A 19796-nucleotide genomic window follows, 5' to 3' on the forward strand; every position below is an offset into this window, starting at 1 on the left:
CAGGTCTGATTCTATCTTTTAATTCTAGCATCCTTAAATTTAATTCTAGGGCTTCATTGTTCTAGGGTTGCCAAAAAAAAAAAAAATAGAAACAAAAAGTAGGCTGCCGAAATTCTTAGGGTTTTGGGTTTGGCTGAAATTTGCATCACCTAGGGTTTCAAAATTCTAGGGTTTCCTGCATCTCTAAGTTTGTCAATTGCTTGGAGTGTCGTTCCATTGATTCTCTTCTACTTCATTGTCCATGCTTGTGTGTTTGAATTCAATTGTTTGGTTTTCACAATTGAATATTGCTGTTTGTGGTTGAATTAGAGAAAAGAAAAGGAAAGGAAAGGAAAGGAAAAGAAAAGAAAAGCAAATTCAAAAAAAAAAAAAAAACAGAAAGAAGAAGAAGAAGAAAAGAGAAGGTTGTATTCAAAGTTGCTATAGTTACAACAAAGAGAAAGAAAGTGTTTGTTGATTGAGCTTTTATCTTCATAGGAGCTGAATACATCTTTCTAGTTGGTATCTTGTTTTATAATTACTCTTTCCCTCGTATAAATTCCTTGAGTCTCATGTTATTCCCATGTTTCTTGGATCTATATTACTGGTTGGAATAATACAAGGTTGTATTGTCTTGATTTAGTTCAACTAGTTCTTAAAGAACTTGAGCGAGAAAACTATTGAGGTAAAAGGCAAGTGGGTGTGAGACTATTATCGGGAAAAAGTCATTAAGAGTGAAACACGAGTAGAGTGCCATTATTCGAGTGTAAACACATAAGAGAGTGTGTGGGGTTTTTCACTAACATTCTTTTTGTACAGCATATTATGATGTCTTATAGAAGTGACTCGTCACCAAAAGGTATTGCAGATAACTCATCTTTTATGTTGCAAGACATGCAATAACAATTTGAGCGGTTGAACTTGGTGTTGGGTGAAGTGAGTTATAGGGTGGATAATCAAAAAGTAGTGATTAGAAATCTGCAAGGTGAGAGAGGTAGGAGGCGACATGAGCCTAGTATTGAGAATGGGTATGAGAAAGAAGAGTATGGTGAGTCTCTTGTTGCTAGGCATGCACTCAATACACAAATTAAGATGAATGATACAAAGCAGCAGAGTGAGAACGTTTTTCATACTAGATGCCACATCAACAACAAGGTATGTAGTATGTTCATTGATTTGAGGAATTGTATTAATTTGGCTAGCACTACTTTAGTTGAGAAATTAAATTTACGTACCTTGAAGCACCCTAGACCATACATGTTGCAGTGGTTGAGTGATTGTGGGGAGGTTAGGGTAAATAAGCAAGTGCTAGTTTCTTTTTCAATTGGGAAATACCAGGATATGGTCCTTTGTGATGTAGTTGCCTATGCATGCTGGTCATATTTTGTTGGGGAAGCCATGACAGTATGATAGGAAGGTGATCCATGATAGGTGAAGGAACATGTACTGTTTTGAAAAGCATGGAAAAATAATCAAACTTGCTCCTTTAACTCCAACACAGGTCCATGGGGATCAATTGAAGCTGAAAAGTGGGGTTGATCAAAAAAGAAAGAGTAAAAGTGAGAGTAATCAAAAGAGAAAAAGTGAAAAGGAAATTGAGCAAACATGCAAGAGTGAAAGTGAGATTGAGCTGAAAAGCAAGAGTGAAGATGAGATTGAGAAGAAAAGAAATAATGAGACTTAAAAAGAGAGAGAGAGAGAAAAATGAGGGAGAAAAAATATGGGAGTGAGGCTGAAACCTCAAGAAAAAAAGAGAACGAGTTGCAAAAATATTGTGAGGCCGAGAGTTCAAAAAAAGATGAGAGTGGAAGAAAAAGAGAGCGTGAAACAGAAAAAGTGAGTGAGAGAAAAAAAGAGGAGGCCGAAACATCTAGAGAAAAAAAGAGTGAAAAAGAAAAGAGAGTGGTGGCTGAGAGTCAAGAAAAAAGAGTTGCACAAGAGGAAAAAGAAAAAGAGATTACAGAGAGAAACAAAAAGGCAAAAGTGAGTTTTTATGCTAAGGCAAGCTTTTATACTAACGAATTTAATGACTCTTTGCCAAGTGTTGTTGTTTCTTTGTTCCAGGGATATGAGGTCGTAATTCCTAGCGGTGTCTTTTGTGGATTGTCACCTATTAGGGAGATAGAGCACTATATTGATTTTGTGTCAGGTGCGACAATCCCTACCCAACCTTTCTTGGAAAAACAAGAGTCATTGACACACTTAAAGGGACAAGATAAGTTGTTGACTAGAATGTGTGCTAAGTGGGAGGATTGTATTGAGACTTTTCCGCATGTATTCAAATACATACAAGGTATGAAAAATTTTGTTGTTGATGCTTTAGCAAGAAGGTATGTCCTTGTCTTCATTTTAGATGCGAAATTGTTGAGATTTGAATATGATAAGGAATTGCATGCTAATAATGATGACTTTGCTAGTGTGTATGGAACATGTGAGAATGCATCTTTTTGTAAGTTCTATAAACTAGATTGGTACTTGTTTAGAATGAATAGATTTTGTGTGCCTACTAGTTTTATGCGTAAGTTGCTTGTGTGTGATGGACATGCTGGTTTGTTGGGTAACCATGGTGTAAGGAAGACTTTTGTTGTGTTGCATGAACGTTTATGGAAATATCATTTGCCTTTCAAAGACGTGTTACACGAACGTTTGCAGGAGTATCATTTGTATTTCATTAATTTTGCATATAATTGGAGTGGTCATTCTGGTGAAAATAAGATTTCAGAAATGTTGCATGAACGTTTATGGGAGTATCATTTGCCATTCATTGACTTGTTGCATGAACGTTTGCGGGAGTATTATTTGCCATTCATTGAGTTTGCATATTGGAGTGGTCATTTTGGTTCGAGGAAGACTTTAGATGTGCTTCATGAACATTTGTGGGAGTATTCTTTGCCATTCATTTAGTTTACATATGATTGAAATGTTCATGCCACTACTAAATTTTCACCAGTTGATGATATGGGTAGCTTGGATGGACTAGTCCAAATTTTTGAACAAATTAATGAAAATGCATATCTAATGGATATTCCAGGTAAGTATCATGTTTCTACTATTTTAATGGTACTAACCACTTTCCTTTTGATCCAGGTGGAGATTCGAGGTCGAATCCTTTTGAGGAGAGGGGGAATGATGGGAACCAAGATGAACCTAGTCTTAAAGATCATTTGCAACTTCCAGATGGGCCAAGAAGATCAAAGAGACAATACAAGGATTGATGTAATCCACCTGGGATAAGTTTAGCAAGAGGCCAACATCCAAGATGGGGTTTGAAGGATGAGGATCCTGTTTTAATTCATTTGATCAGCTACGAAAAAACGCAACGACATGACTTAAAGGCTTTGGGCTCTTGAAGGGTTTCAACTTATTTAATTCATTTAAAGAACTTATTTTATTAGTTTAGAATAATTGAGTTTATTATGGGAAGTACTTAAGGGGGCCTATGCAAGGGTATGTTGGGAAAGTTATTATTTTATTGAACTAGGGTTAGGGTTACTGTAGCAGAGTTACTGTTGCGCGGCACTATAGCCGCGACACTGTTCATCCAGGGGCACTTTTGGAAGATAGGGGTTTATTTTGGCTAGGGTTTCAATAGGTTTTCCTCTAAATACTCTATGTAGTCTCATTCTAATGAGATAATGAAGTTTACGAAATTTGATGAATTTATTCGTTGTGAGTTGAGTTTTACTCCTCTTGTTCTTAATTGAACTTTCGAACTTATCAAAGGTAAATCACAACCTTTGTGGCGTTCCTCCTCTGTAATCTGGGTTCTTGAGACTGGTTCTTCAACGGGTCTAGATTTTAATATAATCTAGGTTCTTGAAACGAGTTCTCATCGGGTCTAGGTTCTCCATCCTTGACTTGATTTTGGCTTTCTTGGGGTGTTTTCAAATTGATTGTGGGTTTAAGGGATTCCTTTCCCGCGGGTTCATATCAGCATCATTTGGTAAGTTCTATAAACTGGATTGGTACTTGTTTAGAACGAATAGATTTTGTGTGCCTACTAGTTTTATGTGTAAGTTGCTTGTGTGTGATGGACATGGTGGTTTGTTGGGGTAACCTTGGTGTAAGGAAGACTTTTGTTGTGTTGCATGAACGTTTTTTGGAATATCAATTGCCATTCAATAACTTGTTGCATGGACGTTTGTGGAAATATCATTTTTCATTCATTGATGTGTTGCATGAACGTTTGTGGGAGTATTGCTTGCCATTCATTGAGTTTTCATATAATTGGAGTGGTAATTTTGGTGAAAATAAGATTTCAGACAAGTTGTATGAACGTTTATGGGACTATCATTTGTCATTCATTGACTTGTTGCATGAACGTTTGCGGGAGTATCATTTGCCATTCATTGAGTTTGCATATTGGAGTGGTCATTTTGGTTCGAGGAAGACTTTAGATGTGCTTCATGAATATCTGGGGGAGTATTGTTTGCCATTCATTGAGTTTACATATAATTTGATTGTTCATGCTACAACTAAATTTTCACCAATTGAAATTGTTTGTATACTTAATCCATTTCCTCCTTCACATTTAAAATCTTTACGAGTTGATGATAGGAGTAGCTTGGATGGACTATTCCAAATTCTTGAACAAATTAATGAAAATGCACATGTAATGGATCTTCCAGGTAAGTATCATGTTTCTACTACTTTCAATGTTACTAACCATTTTCCCTTTGATCCAGGTGGAGATTCGAGGTCGAATCCTTTTTAGGAGAGGGGGAATGATGGGAACCAAGATGGGCCTAGTCTTAAATATCATTTGCAACTTCCAGATGGGCCAAGAAGATCAAGGAGACAATGCAAGGATTGATGCAATCCACTTGGGACTAGTTTAGCAAGAGCCCAACATTCAATTTGATCAGCTATGGAAGAGGGCAACGACAAGACTTAAAGGCTTTGGGCTCTTGAAGGGTTTTAACTTATTTAATTCATTTAAAGATCTTATTTTATTAGTTTAGAATAATTGAGTTTATTATGAGAAGCACTTAAAGGGGGCCTATGCAAGGGCATGTTGGAAAAGTTATTATTTTATGGAACTAGGGTTAAGGTTACTGTAGCCAAGTTACTATAGCGCGACACTGTAGCCGCGGCACTGTTCATCCAGGGGCACTTTTGGAAGATGGGGGTTTATTTTGGCTAGGGTTTCATTAGGTTTTGCTTTAAATACTCTATGTAGCTTCATTCTAATCAGTTTATGAAGTTTATGAAATTTGATAAATTTATTCATTGTGAGTTGAGTATTACTCCTCTTGTTCTTAATTGAACTTTTGAACTTATCAAAAGTAAATCACAACCTTTGTGGCGTTCCTCCTTTGCAATCTGGGTTCTTGGGATGGGTTCTTCAATGGGTCTAGATTTTAATATAATTTAGGTTCTTGAAACGAGTTCTCATCGGGTCTAGATTCTCCATCCATTGAGTTGAATTTGGCTTTCTTAGAGAGTTTCAAATTGACTGTGGGCTCAAGGGATTCCTTTCCCGCGGGTTCATATCAGCGTTCCTCCTTTGTAATCTGGGTTCTTGATACGGGTTCTTCAACGGGTCTAGATTTTGATATAATCTAGGTTCTCCATCTATTGACTTGATTTTGGCTTTCTTGGAGAGTTTTCAAATTGACAGTGAGTTCAAGGGATTCCATTCCCGCGGGTTCATATCACGTTGAGAACTCGTTTCAAGAACCTAGATTATATTAAAATCTAGACCTATTGAAGAACCCGTCCCAAGAACCCAGATTACAAAGGAGGTACGCCACAAAGGTTGTGATTCACCTTTGATAAGTTCAACAGTTCAATTAAGAACAAGAGGAGTAAAACTCAATTCACAATGAATAAATTCATCAAATTTCATAAACTTCATAAACTGATTAGAATGAGGCTACATAGAGTATTTAAAGGAAAACCTAATGAAACCCTAGCCAAAATAAACCCCCATCTTCCAAAAGTGCCCCTGGATGAACAGTGCCGCGTCTACTGTACGGTGCTACAGTACTCGGCTACAGTAACCCTAACCCTAGTTCAATAAAATAATAAATTTTCCAACAAAATATGACCAGCATGTATAGGCACTACATCACAAAGGACCATATCCTGGTATTTCCCAATTGAAAAAGAAACTAGCACTTGCTTATTTACCTTAACATCTCCACAATCACTCAACCACTGCAACATATATGGTCTTGGGTGTTTCAAGGTACGTAAATTCAATTTCTCAACTAAAGTAGTGCTAGCCAAATTAATATAACTTCTCAAATCAATGATCATACTACATACCTTGTTCTTGATATGGCATTTAGTATGAAAAATGTTCTCACTTTGCTGCTCTATATCATCCATCTTAATTTTTGTATTGAGTGCATGCCTGGTAGCAAGAGAATCACCATACTCTTCATTCTCATACCCATGAAGATAGGACACCTCCTATCTCTCCTACCATGAAGATTTTTAATTACCGCATCTTGATGATCCATCCTATCCCTCACTTCACCCAACACCAAGTTCAGCTTCTCAAACTGTTGTTGCATGGCTTGCAACAGAAAGGATGAGTTATCTGCCATCCCCTTTGGTGATGAGTCACTCTTATGAGACATTATAATGTGCTGCACAAAAAGAATGTTAGTAGAAAACCTCCCACACTCCCTTACGTGTTTACACTCGAATAATGGCACTCCACTTGTGTTTCACTCTTAATTGGCTTTTTCCCGATAATTCAAGTTGCTTAAATATACTTAGAAATTTAAAGAATTGATTATGAATCTTATGTGTTCTTAATCTCTGTGGAAATGGATTTGGTGAATCATAAATTGAAGGAGAATAACTTTCAGATATAAACTCCCTGGATTTCTTGGGTTTAGAAGCACCTTTAATCTCAGACTCCACGTTTTAGGTAGCTTTTGCATGTTGCTTGGTATTTACTGTTTGCTGCTGGTCATATGTCCACCCACTTCTTAATGTTATGGCTTTGCATGTTCCTTCGGACTGGTTACAATGTTGCTCAGTAAAGTCTCTGCTGTCCTCTCAATAAGCATATTTGAGATCTAACTGATTTGTGCCTCAAGATTGCGGATTGAAGCAGAGTTGTTTTGGATCACCATATTAGTCTTTTGCGTTTACTACATAAACATATCCTCAAGGATTGGTTTCTTCTCTTAATGTGGAAACTGTTGATGTGGTCTAGTCGGCACTTGATTATTGCTCCACGAAAGTTAAGGTAATTTCGCCATCTGGGATTGAATGTGTTTAAATAAGGATTGTTTTGACGTTGGAAATCTGACACGTAATCGGCTTGTTCATAACTCGGTTGGGCAAAAAGATTCCCCACTTGGCAATCTACACTTGAACAATTTCATGGGCAATGATCACAAACAACAACATTAGTTTGAATAGCATTAACGTTCATCTTACTTAGTTGTTGTGATAGATTTGCATTTGCGCTGCCAATCTTGTAATAGAATCAAGTTCAAAAACTCTAGTCGTCTTTCTTGGCATTGCTTTCTCTGTAGACCATTGATAGAGTTGTTGAATGCCAATTCTTCCAGAAGTTCATATGCGGCTTCATGGGTCATACTCATTAATACTCCTCCCGCAGCCACATGAACCAAAGATCGATTTGTGGGTCCCAAACCGTTGTGAAATGTCTATACTTGAAGCGAGGCTTGGAAGTCGTGATGTGGACACTTGCGCATTAAATCCTTGTATCATTCCCATGCCTCATATAATGATTAACCCTCAATTTCGGTGAAAGTAGTAATATCATTCCTTAACTTCACTGTCTTGGAAGGAGAGAAATATTTTGCTAATAACTTTTTGTGCCAACTCCTCCCTGGTGGTGATGATGCCGAGCAGCAAAGAATTCAACAAGCTTTTGCTTTTTCCCTAAGTAAGAAAGGAAAAAGTCTTAATAGAGTCACATCATCTGTATCTCCGTTGTGTTTAAAAGTATCACAAATTTCTAGAAAATTTACAAAATGGACATTTGGATCCTCTTGTGACTACCCCCAAACTGGACGGTTTGTTGAATCATTTGAGTGATGGTTGGCTTGATCTCGAAGTTATTGGCTCGTATAGCTTGCCACCTTATACTAGATGTCGCCCCATTGACAGAGGGCAAAGCATAGTCTCTTAACGCCTTGTGCTCCTGGTCGGCCATATTAAATTTAGATGTGGTGACCTCTTCCTAGTCGCCCCATTTGGATCCGTCACACGCCTCGCTACATCACACTAAGTTTTCATTCTCTCTTTCTCCGTCTCTCCCTCACCATGTTACTCTTTCTCGCTTCTAGTACTCCACCGAGATCACCATCGCTACGTCGCTAAGCTTCTAGCCCCTCGCTGCGTCGCACGCTACCGCATGATTCCTCCATGAGTAAGCCCCTGCCATGCAAGTCATTTGTTTTACGTAGGTTTTTGTTGGTTTTCAAAGAAATGAAGGAAATTACATTAGTGCCCTTTTACTACATGTTATATTAATGTGCTTTTAAGTTTTTATTATGTATTAGTACACTCTTTATATAATTATGATTACAGAAAATCACTTAAATATATCTTAACATGTTATTTAAGTAAAGTATTATTTTAAGAGTAAATAATATTGGAGTAATGTTGTTTTTACACTTTAGATATGATTTAGTCTATTTAAAAATAGTTATGGTTTATTTTAAAATATTTTGGGATAATTATATTATCTAGTACTAAACTTTATAAGTTGTTTTCAATAATAAATAGGTCAGACTTATAAATGTTTTAGTCAAAGTTATTAAATCAACATTGATGATTTTAGAAAGTGATGATTTCTAATTTTAGATTTTCAGGAATTAAATAGGTTATTTTAGAAGTTTAGGATTAAATATCGAAATACGTGATTAATTGAAAATTTACGAGAATTACGTGATTATTTTATAGGTGACGAATAATTATTATTCAACATTTTTTAGGAAAATTCCGAAAAAAAGCTAAGAGGTTTAGGTAAGCGGGGTTCTTATGCTAGACTTTGTATTAAAATAAGAGGTTATTTTTGAAAAATATACATATTTGATTTTGAAAAGAAATTTGAACTACCTAAGTTATTTGTTCTGCATTACTATGAGATTTTGTTTAAGAAGAAATTATTTTCTGTCATGACTGGTGTAGACATGAGCTTATTTTTTACATTCTGTTTCTAAACTTTGAAAAGAGAGCATGACTAGGATATGATTTGAGGTTTAGATTTTAAAGTTGACATAAGGTTGACGGAAAACTGAGGTCGAGGTTTTGTAGACTATTACATATAAGGTTTTAGACATATGTGGGTTTAGGAAGAAATTTCAGATTTGAGGTGTAGAATTTTAAAGAATAAGAGATGATTATGTGGATAGTTAAGGTTTTAGATTTTGCAAGACTTTATGATTGAGTTTTGAGATTTTGAAGTTTAGGGATTTTAGATCCGACAAGCTTAATTTGTGTAATATAGGAGATAATATTTATAAAAATTAATTTAAGGTTTGGATTTTTGAGGTTTCGATGTAGAATGGTTAAAATAAGTTCAAGATTTTATTGATTCATTTATTTATTTTTAACTTGTTTTTTTCTTAAATATTTTAGCTGGTATTTATATTTTGTTTTCTTTCCCTATAACGTTTAATTGAGTTTAAGATGTCAGGATGGCTGCTCGTCGTTGAGTTCGAAACCTTGGAGATTCGAGATTTAGAGATGGTACATACTTTAAAAGCAGTTTTGAGGAGATTTAAGGTTGTAGAATTATGCGGGCTCCAGCTTATGTTTTCTTCTTCTTCTTCTTTTTTTTTTTTTTTTCCTGATATGTAAGGTTTTAACACTTGCGGACCTATGGAATGAGTTCCACAAAATATGAGGTATTAGATTTTACATAATTTAAGGAAACAATTTTTATGACATTTGAGATTTTAATTCCGGTAGGCATATTCTATGGACTGTAGGAAATAACTTTGACAGGGTTTAAGGTTTAAATTTTAGGTTGACTTCGTGGAACGAGTTTTGATTAGGAACTGGAGGTTTAGACTTGTGATATTGATGTATTAGAGTCTACATACATGTTGGGAGACTTTGCAAAATTAAATCTAACGAGAGAGAAAAAAAAAAAAAAAAAAGCTCATGTCTACACCAGTCATGACAGAAAATAATTTATTTTTAAACGGAAACTCATGAGTAATGCAGAACAAATAACTGAGGTAGTTCAAATTTCTTTTCAAAATCAAATATGTATATTTTTCAAAAATAACCTCAGCTCATTTTATTTTAATACAAAGTATAGCATAGGAACCCCACTTACCTGAACTTCTTAGTTTTTTTCGGAATTTTCCTAAAAAATATCGAACAATAATTATTCGTCACCTATAAAATAATCATGTAATTCTCGTAAATTTTCAATTAATCACTTATTTTGATATTTAATCCTAAGCTTCTAAAATAATCTATTTAATTCCTCAAAATCTAAAATTACAAATCATCACTTTCTAAAATCATCGATGTTGATTTAATAACTTTGACTAAAACATTTATAAGTCTGACCTATTTATTATTGAAAACAACTTATAAAGTTCAATACTAGATAATATAATTATCCCAAAATATTTTAAAATAAACCATAACTATTTTTAAATAGACTAAATCATATCTAAAGTGTAAAAACAACATTACTCCAATATTATTTACTCTTAAAATAATACTTTACTTAAATAACATGTTAAGATACTTAAGTGATTTTCCAGAATCATAATTATATAAGAGTGTACTAATACCTAATAAAAATTTAAAAGTACATTAATATAACATGTAGTAAAAGGGCACTAATGTAATTTCCTTCATTTCTTTGAAAACCAACAAAAACTTGCGTAAAACAAATAACTTGCATGGCAGGGGCTTACTTATGGAGGAATCACGTGGCAGCGTGCGACGCAGCGAGGGGCTAGAAGTTTAGCTACGTAGTAGTGGTGATCTTGGCGGAGCACTAGAAGCAAGAGAGAGTAACACGGTGAGGGAGAGACAGAGAAAGAGCGAATGAAAACTACGGTGATGCAGCGAGGCGTGCGACAGGCTAGGCGTCGACCAGGGCAGCGTCCAATGGTTGGGCCTTGCCCTCCGACTTCTTCTGCTGCCAACGGTGTCTTATGTGGCTGGGTGGGTAATGGCTTAAGGGTAGTGGTTTGGTTATGCCATGGTTGCTCTGTTTCGGTTGTCTAAAACAGGGGAGTTTCGTGGCTTGCAACGGAGGCTATGGGAGGCATTGGGCAGCGGCTTAGTGTGGCTTGGCACGGTGGTGGGGTGGGCAATGGCCAGTAGCTTCTGTCATGCAGGGGGAAACTCGCACGGGGTGGCTTCCGTTTGGCTGAGTGTACACGGCTTTGGCTTTTCTGATGTAGTAATGCCAAGTTGCGTCTTGGGCTAGCTCGCTTGCGGTAGTGGAGTGGTGGTTGAAGATGGTAGTAGCGGCTGCAACTTGGTGGAGGGTTTGACGGAGGCTGAGCCATAGTGTAAGCACTCTACTAACATAAGTGCGTCGGTGGTGCTCAAGGTTGCTGAGGTCGCCCAAAAGATGAACATCCCCAATGTAATAGTTTGTTGCTGCGACTGTGAGGTGTTGGTTCTCGGTGGTGCATGGCTGCGATGAAGGCTGGTAACTTGCAGAGGAGCTACCATGCTTACGGCAACAAGGAAAACCCGAGAGGAGCTTGGGACTGAAGGTAGAGGTGGTGCGGCGGCAACTGAGTCTAGGGTTGAGGATGTTCGATATATATATACATGGGATTGAGGGTTGTATGAAACTATGAGGTTAACGTGTAAATATATAGAGAGTAAAGAAAACCCTAGAAAGGATGCGAGGAAATAGACATGCATGAGACTAACTGAAAGAGACGTGAGAAAGGTGGGGAGTTTTTAAGCAGTTGGGTTTCTCAGTTTACTGGAAAAAAAAACGGGCTTGGGTTCTGGGGTGATCGGGTAGAGCCCACTTTTAAAAGCAAATTTGAAAATGGCTTATTACTGGGCTCGGATGTTACAGAACCTGTATCAAGAATCCAGATTATAAGGAGGAATGCCACAAAGGTTGTGATTTACCTTTAAAAAATTCAAAAGTTCAATCAAGGACAATAGGAGTAAAACTCAACTCACAATGAATAAATTCATCATATTTCAAAAACTTCTTAAAATGAAGTTACAAAGAGTATTTAAAGCAAAATCTAGTTAAAACCCTATGAAAAATAAATTCCCATCTTCCAAAAGTGCCCCTTGTGTGAATAGTGCCTCATCTACAATGCTCGCTACAGTAAAACCCTAACACTAGTTCAATAAAATAATAGATTTCCCAACATGCCCTTACATAGGCCCCCCCTTAAGTCCTTCGCATAATAAACCCAATCATTCTAAATTAATAAAATAAGTCATTTAAATGAATGAAACAAGTTGAAAGCCTTCAAGTGCCTAAAGTCTTTAAGTCATGTTGTTGCCCTCTTCCATTGCTTATCAAATGAATCAAAACTAGATCTTCATCTTTCAAGCCCATCTTGAATGTTGGGCTCTTGCTAAACTTGTGCCAAGTAGATTGCATCAATTCTTGCATTGCTTCCTTGATCTTCTTAGCTCTTGATTTTGTAATTGGCTCATCTGGAACTTGCAAATGATCTTTAAGACTAGGCCCACATTGGTTCCCATCATTCCCCCACTCTTCAAAAGGATTCGACCTCGAATCTCCACCTGGATCAAAGAAAAAAATGTTAGTAACATTGAAAATAACAGAAACATGATACTTATCTAGAATATCCACTTGATTCTTGAAGTCCATCCAAGCTACTCCTGTCATCAACTGGTAAAGGTATTAAATCTAAGGGAGTAAATGGATGAAGTCTAAAAATAATTTCAAAAGATGAATATGAAGTAGTTGTATGCATGACCCTATTATATGCAAACACTATAAATGGCAAACAATCCTCCCAAGTTTTTAAATTCTTATATACAACATTGCGTAAAAGCTGAGTTAAAATCTTATTAACTACTTCAATCTGACCATCAGTCTGTGGATGACAAGTAGTGTAAAATAAGCGCCTAGTGCCCAATTTTCCCCACAATACCTTCCGAAAGTAGCTAAGGATTTTAGCATCCCTACCATAAACAATACTCCTATGTACACCAACGAGTCGCACAATCTCCCTGAAAAAGAAGTCAGCTATGTTTGTGGCATCATCTGTTTTATGGCATTGAATGAAATGTGACATCTTACTGAATCTATCCACAATCACAAAAATAGAATCTCTACCCCTTTTTGTCCTAGGCAGCCCCAAAACAAAGTCCATAGATATGTCTAGCCATGACACACTAGGAACAGGTAAGGGTGTATACAACCCATGTGTCAAAACCCTAGATTTGGCTTTTTCTACATGTAATGCACCTGCCACAAATGTGATTGACATCTCTCTTCATCTTAGAACAAAAGAAATGTTCATGCAACATGTCAATGAATGATAAATGATACTCCCACAAACGTTCATGCAACACGTCTAAAGTCTTACTTACACCAAAGTTACCCAACAAACCACATCCATGCACTAGCATCTTACGCATAAGACTAGCAGGCTCACAAATTTTAATCTCTCTAAACAAGTACCAATCTAGTCTATAGCACTGACCAAACGATGCTTTCTCACATGCTCCATACACACTAGCAAAGTCATCATCATTAGCATGCAATTCTTTATCATATTCAAATCTCAATAATTTTGCATCTAAAATGAAGATAAGGACATACCTTCTTGCTAAAGCATCAACCACAAAATATTCCTTACCTTGTGTGCATTTGATTAGATGAGGAAAAACCTCAATACAGTCGACAACTTAGCATGCATTCTAGTCGACAACTTACCTTGTCCCTTCAAGTGTGGCAATGACTCATGTTCTTCAAAGAAAGGTCAGCTAGGAATTGTCGCACTTGACGCAAAATCAATGTAGTGCTCTATCTCCCTAATAGGTGGCAATCCATTAAACACACCGCTAGGAAATACAACCTCATATCCCTGCAACAAAGAGACAACAATACTAAGCGAATATATGTCAAGTTCGTTAGTATTAAGACTCGCATTAGCATAAAAACTCACTTTTCTCTTTGTTTTTCTCTCACTTTCTTCACACTCTCTTTTCTTTCCACTCTCGTTTTCTTTTTCACTCTGTTTTTCCCTTTCATACTCTTTTTTCTTTTCACTCTTTTTTTTTCTGTCACTCTCTTTTTCTTCATCATTTTTTGTACTCTCGACCTCATAATTATTTTTCAACTCATTCTCTCTTTTGCTTGAGGTCTTAGTCTCACCCTCTTCTTTTTTCTCTCTCATTTTTCTCTCTTTCTCCATTTCAGTCTCACTATTTCTTTTCTTCTCAATCTCATCTTCACTCTTGCTTTTCAGCTCAATCTCACTTTCACTCTTGCTTGTTTGCTCAATCTCCTTTTCACTTTTTCTTTTTTGATCACTCTCATTTTCACTCTTTATGGTTTGAGCAACCTCACTTTTCAACTTCAATTGATCCCCATGGACCTGTGTTGGAGTTAAAGGAGCAAGTTTGATTGTTTTTCCATCTTTTTCAAAATTGTACATGTTCCTTAACCCATCATGGATCACCTTCCTATCATACTGCCATGGCTTTCCCAACAAAATATGACTAGCATGCATAGGCACTACATCACAAAGCACCATATCCTGGTATTTCCCAATTGAAAAAGAAACTAGCACTTGCTTATTTACCCTAACCTCCCCACAATCACTCAACCAGTGCAACATGTATGGTCTAGGGTGTTTCAAGGTACGTAAATTCAATTTCTCAACTAAAGTAGTGCTAGCCAAATTAATACAACTCCTCAAATCAATGATCATACTACATACCTTGTTGTTGATGTGGCATCTAGTATGAAAAATATTCTCACTCTTCTGCTCTATATCATCCATCTTAATTTTTGTATTGAGTGCATGCCTGGTAACAAGAGAATCACCATACTCTTCATTCTCATACCCATTTTCAACACTAAACTCGGGATGCCTCCTATCTCTCATGCCATGAAGATTTCTAATTACCACATCTTGATGATCTATCCTATCCCACACTTCACCCAACACCAAATTCAACTTCTCAAACTGTTGTTGCATGACTTGCAACACAAAGGATGTGTTATCTACCATCTCCTTTGATGATGAGTCACTCCTATGAGACATCATAATGTGCTGCACAAAAAGAATGTTAGTGGAAAATCTCACACACTCCCTTACGTGTTTACACTCAAATAATGACACTCCACTCGTGTGTAACTCTGAATTGGCTTTTTACTCGATAATAATCTCACACTCTCTTGCCTTTTACCTCAAGAGTTTTCCCACTCAAGTTCTTTAAGAACTAGTTGAACTAAATCAAGACAATACAACCTTGTATTATTAGTAATTAGATCCAGGAAACAAGAACAAGAGAAACAATTGGAGAATCAATGAAATTATACGAATGAAAGAGTAACAATAGGAGAAGATACCAACTTGAGTGATGTATGCAGCAGCCCCTTTGATCAAAAGGTTTAATCAAAAAATTTCTTTCTTTCTCTTTGTTGTAACTATGTAGCAACTTTGAATATGCTACCTTCTCTTTTCTTCATCTTCTTCTTTTTTTTTTCTTTTTTTTTTTCGAATTTTCTTTTCTTTTCTTTTCCTTTCCTTTCTTTTCTTTTCTTTTCTTTTCCTTTCTTTTCTTTTCTCTAATTCATCCACAAACAGCAATAGTCAGTTGTGAAAACCAACCAATTGGGAATCTAAGGGGTCAGGATGGTGTAGATAGAGACCTTGGTAGCATCAAAATGAAAATACCATCTTTCCAAGGTAGAACTGACCCTGAGGTTTATCTAGAGTGGGAGAAAAAAATAGACTTGGTGTTTGATTGCCATAATTACTCTGAGGAGAAGAAAGTGAAGTTGGCGATAATTGAGTTCAGTGGTTATGCTATTATTTGGTGGGATCAATTAGTGACCAATAGGAGAAGGAATTATGAGAGGCCTATAGAGACATGGGGAGAGTTGAAAGCTCTCATGAGACGGAGATTTGTTCCTAGCCATTACTATAGAGACCTTTTCCAGAAATTACAAAATCTTACACAGGGGTCTAGGAGTGTGGAGGATTACCATAAGGAGATGGTGAGGTTAAGAGGGCTTTCTTCGTAGATCGCCCTATGATTTTTCTTGTCTATAAAGAGTCTTATCTTACTCTTGATGAAACTAACCAGTCTCTTCCTAGTTTGGCTGTTTCTTTGTTGCAGGAGTTTGAGGAAGTATTCCCGGACGAGATGCCAAATGAGTTGCCACCCATTAGAGGCATTAAGCACCAGATTGATTTTGTGCCCTCGGCTGCTATTCCAAACCGACCAGCCTATAGGAGTAATCCAGAGGAGACAAAGGAGCTTCAAAGGCAAGTTGAAGATTTGATGAGCAAGGGGTACGTGAGGGAGAGCATGAGCCCTTGTGCAGTATCAGTGCTACTAGTGCCAAAGAAGGATGGGACGTGGAGGATGTGCATTGATTGCAGGGCGGTCAACAATATCACGGTAAAGTATCGCCATCCCATTCCTAGATTGGATGATATGCTTGATGAATTGCATGGCTCATGTATTTTTAATAAAATTGATCTTAAAAGTGGGTACCATCAAATTAGAATGAAAGAGGGTGATGAATGAAAAACTGCTTTTAAGACTAAGTATGGGCTTTATGAATGGTTGGTTATGCCATTTGGACTTACAAATGCGCCCAGTACTTTCATGAGATTACTGAACCATGTCCTACGTGCATTCATAGGCAAGTTTGTGGTTGTGTACTTTGATGATATCTTAGTGTACAACAAGAACTTAAATGAACATATTGAGCATTTGGGATATGTGTTTGATGTGTTGAGATGTGAAAAGATGTATGCTAATTTCAAGAAATGTGCCTTTTGCATGGAAAAAGTTGTTTTTCTTGGTTACGTTGTTAGTACAAAGGGTATTGAGGTGGATGAAGAGAAAGTCAAGGCCATCAAGGAGTGGCCAACGCCAAAAAGCATCACTGAGGTAAGAAGCTTTCATGGGTTAGCTAGCTTTTATCGGCGTTTTGTTAAAAACTTCAGCACCATTGCTGCACCACTCACTGAGGTAATTAAAAAGAATGTTGGGTTTCATTGGGGGGGCTAATCAAGATAATGCTTTTGCCACTATTAAAGAAAGGTTGTGCTCTGCACCTGTGTTAGCATTACCTGATTTTAACAAAGCTTTTGAGATTGAATGTGATGCCTCAGGAATGGGGATTGGAGCCGTTTTGATGCAGGATAGGCGGCCCATAGCCTTCTTCAGTGAAAACTTAAGTGGAGCATTCCTGAAGTACCTTACTTATGACAAAGAGCTTTATACTCTTGCTCGTGCATTAGAGACTTGGCAGCACTACCTATGGACAATGGAATTTGTGATCCATACCGATCATGAATCATTGAAGCATCTCAAGGGTCAAGGTAAGTTGAATAAAAGGCATGCTAGATGGATGGAATTGATGGGAACCAAGGTGGGCCTAGTCTTAAAGATATGTTGCAAATTCCAGATGGGTCAAATACAAGTTCAAGGGCTTAAACGATGAAGATTTTGCTTTGATTCATTTTATAAGCTATGGAAAGAGCAATAACATGACTTTTAGGCTTTGGACACTTGAAGGCTTCCAACTTATTTAATTAATTTCAAGGACCTATTTTATTTGCTTAGAACAATAATTGGGTTTATGCCTATGCAAAGGCATGTTGGGAAAGTTATTATTTTATTGAACTAGGGTTAGGGTTACTGTAGCCGAGTTACTGTAGCGCGTACTGTAGCCGTGTCACTGTTCACTCAGGGGTATTTTTGGAAGATGAGGATTTATTTTATCTAGGGTTTTAATTAGGTTTTGGTTTAACTACTCTTTGTAGCCTCATTTTCAGAAGTTTATGAAATTTATGAAATTTGATGAATTTATTCATTGTGAGTTGAGTTTTACTCCTCTTGTTCTTAATTGAACTTTTGAACTTATCAAAGGTAAATCACAACCTTTGTGGCGTTCCTCTTTTGTAATCTGGGTTCTTGAGACGGGTTCTTCAATGGGTCTAGATTTTAATATAATCTAGATTCTTGAAACTAGTTCTCATCGGGTCTAGGTTCTCCATTCATTGGCTTGATTTTGGCTTTCTTGGGAAGTTTTCAAATTGATTGTGGGTTCAATGGATTCCTTTTCCGCGGGTTCATATCAGGAATACATTGAGACATTTCCCTATGTCATTCGTTACAAGCAAGGTAAGGAGAACATTGTTGCTGATGCTCTATCCCGGAGGTATGTACTTCTTACTTCTATGAGTGCCAAAATGCTTGGGTTTGAATACGTGAAAGACATGTATGCCGATGATGATGATTTTTCAAATGTGTATGTGGCATGTGATAAAGCATCATTTGGTAAGTTCTATAAACTAGATTGGTACTTGTTTAGAGAGAATAGATTTTGTGTGCCTACTAGTTTTATGCGTAAGCTGCTTGTGTGTGATGGACATGGTGGTTTGTTGGGTGACTTTGGTGTAAGGAAGACTTTTGTTATGTTGCATGAACATTTTTGAGACTATCATTTGCCATTCAATGACGTGTTGCGAGGACGTTTGTGGAAGTATCATTTTTCATTCATTGATGTGTTGCATGAACATTTATGGGAGTACCATTTGCCATTCAATGACGTATCACACGAACGTTTGTGGAAGCATTATTTGTCATTTATTAACTTCTTGCACGAACATTTGTGGAAGTATTACTTGCCATTCATTGAATTTGCATATAATTAGAGTGGTCATTTTGGTGTAAGGAAAGATTTAGGTTTGTTTCATGAACGTTTGTGGGAGTATCATTTGCCATTCATTGAATTGTTACATGGACGTTTCCGGGAGTATCATTTGCAATTCATTGAGTTTGCATATTGGAGTGGTCATTTCGGTTTGAGGAAGACTTTAGATGTGCTTCATGAACATTTGTGGGAGTATTGTTTACCATTCGTTGAGTTTACATATAATTGAAGTGTTCATGCTACTATTAAATTTTCACCATTTGAAATTGTTTATAGACTTGATCCATTTACTCCTTTAGATTTAACACCTTTACCTATTGATGACAGGAGTATCTTGGATGGTCTTTTCCAAAGTCTTGAACAACTTAATGAAAATGCATATCTAATGGATCTTCCAGGCAACAATCTTGTTTCTACTATTTTCAATGTTACTAACCATTTTCCCTTTGATCCAGGTGGAGATTCGAGGTCGAATCCTTTTGAGGAGAGGGGGAATGATGGGAACCAAGATGGGCCTAGTCTTAAAGATCATTTGCAACTTCCAGATGGGCCAAGAATATCAATGTGACAATGCAAGGATTGATGCAATCCACTTGGGAAGAGTTTAGCAAGAGCCCAACATTCAAGATGGGCTTGAAGGATGAAGATCCAGTTTTAATTCATTTGATCACCTATGGAAGAGTGCAACGACAAGACTTAAAGGCTTTGGGCTCTTGATGGGTTTCAACTTATTTAATTCATTTAAATAACTTATTTTATTAGTTTAGAATAATTGAGTTTATTATGAGAAGTACTAAAGGGGGCCTATGCAAGGGCATGTTGGGAAAGTTATTATTTTATTGAACTAGGGTTAGGGTTACTGTAGCCGAGTTACTGTAGCACGGTACTGTAGCCGCGGCACTGGTCATCCAGGGGCACTTTCGAAAGATGGGGGTTTATTTTGGCTAGGGTTTCATTAGGTTTTGCTTTAAATACTCTATGT

General features: G+C 36.9%; 1 non-coding gene across 1 annotated transcript; it reads left to right on the plus strand.

Annotated features, from left to right (window-relative positions):
• Positions 1-7635: 7635 nt before the first annotated feature.
• On the plus strand, positions 7636-7742 carry LOC118344754. Its single transcript, XR_004798506.1, has one exon. It is a non-coding gene; the product is annotated as a small nucleolar RNA R71 (small nucleolar RNA).
• The last annotated feature ends 12054 nt before the right edge of the window (positions 7743-19796 follow it).

The sequence above is a fragment of the Juglans regia genome, chromosome 15, assembly GCF_001411555.2.
Source record: "Juglans regia cultivar Chandler chromosome 15, Walnut 2.0, whole genome shotgun sequence".
Lineage (NCBI taxonomy): Eukaryota > Viridiplantae > Streptophyta > Magnoliopsida > Fagales > Juglandaceae > Juglans > Juglans regia.